This window comes from Bombus pyrosoma, linkage group LG3 (assembly GCF_014825855.1).
Source record: "Bombus pyrosoma isolate SC7728 linkage group LG3, ASM1482585v1, whole genome shotgun sequence".
In the NCBI taxonomy this organism is placed as follows: Eukaryota; Metazoa; Arthropoda; class Insecta; order Hymenoptera; family Apidae; genus Bombus; species Bombus pyrosoma.
The window spans coordinates 13,769,945-13,773,186 of NC_057772.1; the positions used below are offsets into that span (position 1 = coordinate 13,769,945).

General features: G+C 47.6%; 1 pseudogene; it reads left to right on the plus strand.

Moving 5' to 3' along the window:
* Positions 1 to 688: 688 nt before the first annotated feature.
* On the plus strand, positions 689 to 2,456 carry LOC122566101 (annotated as a pseudogene).
* Positions 2,457 to 3,242: the final 786 nt, after the last annotated feature.

Here is a 3,242-nt window from a genome sequence, read left to right on the forward strand (position 1 = left end):
CATTTAACCACCTCGCGAGAATTTACGCCTCTCGCTGACGCGCTTTCCTCGTGATCGCGTCTCTCCGTGAACGGTCGTAACATTTTTGGTCCTTCGAGCCGGATTCACGTGTCGAGTGAAAGTGCACACCAGTGACACCCACTAACATACAGTGCCACGTGAATCCGACATAAACAGCAGCGGAAGCGTTACCACTCCAGCGAAGTAAGTAACGCCAAGGGCAGTCAGTTTTGAAGAGGCATAACCCGGTGGTTGAAGAACGCAACCACGCATCCTCACGCCAACATCTAGAGGGTCAACTTCCGCAAGGAAACGTCTTAGACGCCAGACGAGACACACACCGTGACGAGCAACATTCAAACTCACAACCACAAGGTAAGCTCGTTCATTGTATTGTCTTTACGATCCGCTACCAATGGAAAGCACAGACAAAATTACCTCCTTGCATCGGAGACGAGGCTTCCAAATCGGCCGATTTACTACCTTATCAAAACGACTCGACGAATATGAACAATCCAGCAAACAGAACAAGGCCTATTTAACGGCTTACAACACACTGCTCGACGACACGTGGAAACAGTACAGATTATTACAATATGAACTAGAAGATTTAGGCGAGCAGGATGACGCGCGCGTTTCCGAAATAACAAACATATATTATGACCTGGTAGTACGATTACACACTTTCATGGATGATGCACCAGCATCGTCGTCGAAATCGCCGAGCTGCGATTCACCCAATGTCGCTGAGCCGACATCAATTAAATTACCAGAGATTCATCTACCTACCTTCGACGGTGCTATCGAGAATTGGCATTCATTTTATGACTCTTTCTCGTCCACTATAGATCGAAGCGATCGACTAACCCCCGTGCAAAAATTCCATTATCTTCGATCTTCCTTAACCGGAAAGGCCACGCGAAGCATCCAATCGTTGGACATTACGGAAATCAATTATCCAATCGCTATTGATCTTCTAAAAGACAAATTTGACTGTCACCGTCAAGTCTGCATGCGCCACTGGGACTTGATTTTCGATTATCCGAAAATAACTAAGGTGACACCCGAAGCTATAGACGATTTTCTTGAGACGGTCAAAGTAAATCTCCAAGCTTTAGAAAAACTAGGTGAACTAATCACTTCAAATGTTGTTCTCATTAAATTATTCACTTCGAAGCTACCATCAGCCATCATTCGCAAATGGCAACGCACATTACAGGACAAAAAAATGCCGTCGTATACACATTTGGTAGAGTTTCTTAAAACACGGCCGAACGGCGATAGAACAAGCTCAACAACAACCGCGACAAAAAGGACATCCGAGCAACATAACCGACAGCGACAACACGCGCTGCGAAGCGTCACTTTTACCACTACACATAGGACGTTGGCGTGTCCAACTTGTAAAGGATAGCACGAAATATGGCATTGCGATGTTTTCAAGGCAAAATCTGCCAAAAATCGTCTTGAAACTGTCAAAAAGGCATCACTCTGTACAAATTGCCTAGGTCAAGGACACACTTTTGCTCAATGCTCTGCCGGTTCATGTCGCATATGCAGACAGCGACATCATACGTATTTCCATCAATACTAAGGTCACGGCAAATCACGATTATCGAGCGGTCGATCGTCGAGCGACCGATCATCCAGCGGACGCTTTTTACCTAGTTCACCGACTCCTCGTTCGTCACATCGTTCGAGACGCGCATCCACGTCTCCCCGGTCATCTCCCCGGTCATCTCCCCGGTCATCTCCCCGGTCATCTCCCCGGTCGTCTCCCCGATCGTCTCCCCGATCGTCTCCCCGATCGTCTCCCCGATCGTCTCCCCGATCGTCTCCCCGGTCGTCTCCCCGATCGTCGCCCCGAACGTCGCCCCGAACGTCACCAAAACGCGAACCTCGGCCATCACGAACACATGCAACCGGATTAAAGGTATCGTCTAGTCCTCAGCGACAAGAAAGGAAATAACTACATCAGACGACTTTAATTGGGATCGAATCACAGAGAACCGAATCACTGACCTCGGTCATTCTCAACCATTGCAACATCCCAACTATATCGACTTGGGTCCCAGATCAACCCGTAGATCGCTCAACTATGCAAATACCTAGGAATCTCCAACTAGCCGATCCAAGATTCCATAGACCTGCTCCGATCGAAATATTGTTGAGCGCCGGACCAACATTAGCTTCACTCTGCGTTGGTCAACTTGATATTACTCAACCAAACGGGCCCGACTTACGTCTGTAGAAAACGCATTTCGGATGGGTCATCGGGGGGAGCCCAGCAAGCATCGGCACATACGTTCCACGCCTCCACGACGGCTTTACAGGCGGACCTCGCCCGCATTTGGGAAATCGACGAAGGGCCGCTCACTCCACACATTTCGGAAGCGAAACAAAAATGCGAGGAGCATTTTCGAAGTCACGTTCAACGCATAAACGAAGGGCGATAAATGATCGCTCTCCCGTTCAACAAAACAACTCCTTCACTTGGATCCTCCAAGACCATGTCGACGAAGCGAGTCACATCTCTCTGCCGTCGCTTTCAACGAGATGAACAATTCGAAGCCGACTATCACGCCGTAATACGAGAATACCTGGAATTAGGACACATGTCGAAGATTACCACGGACCACTCCACGGAAGACGGATATTTTCTGCCACATCACGGCGTGATCAAAGAGTTCAGCCAAACGACGGAACTCCGAGTCGTATTTGACGGATCGGCACAAAACACCACCGGAGTTTCCTTAAACGACGTACTTCACACGGGACTGAAACTACAAGAGGACTTATTTTTCATTCTCCTAAGATTTCGCTCTCATCAATACGTCCTTACAGGCGATATTGAAAAAATGTATAGACAATTTCTTGTGCGTCCAGAAGATCGAAAATTCCAGCAAATTTTGTGGCGTAACACTAATGGAAAAGTTGGCACCTATCAACTTAACACAGTGACGTTCGGGCTATCAGTAGCGCCTTATCTAGCCATTCGTTGCCTCAAACAATTGGCGGACGACGAGGGACATCGGTATCCACGAGCGGTGATAGTCTTACAGCGAGATTTCTACGTCAACGATGTTCTTACAGGAGTTGATACAAAGGTCGAGGCACAATCATTGAGAACGGAACTCATAGAACTACTCAAACTAGTTTAAATATTCGAAAATGGGCTTCAAACGACCGAAAGCTGCTACAAAGACTTTCCCAACAGGATATAAACGATAAACTACTTCTAG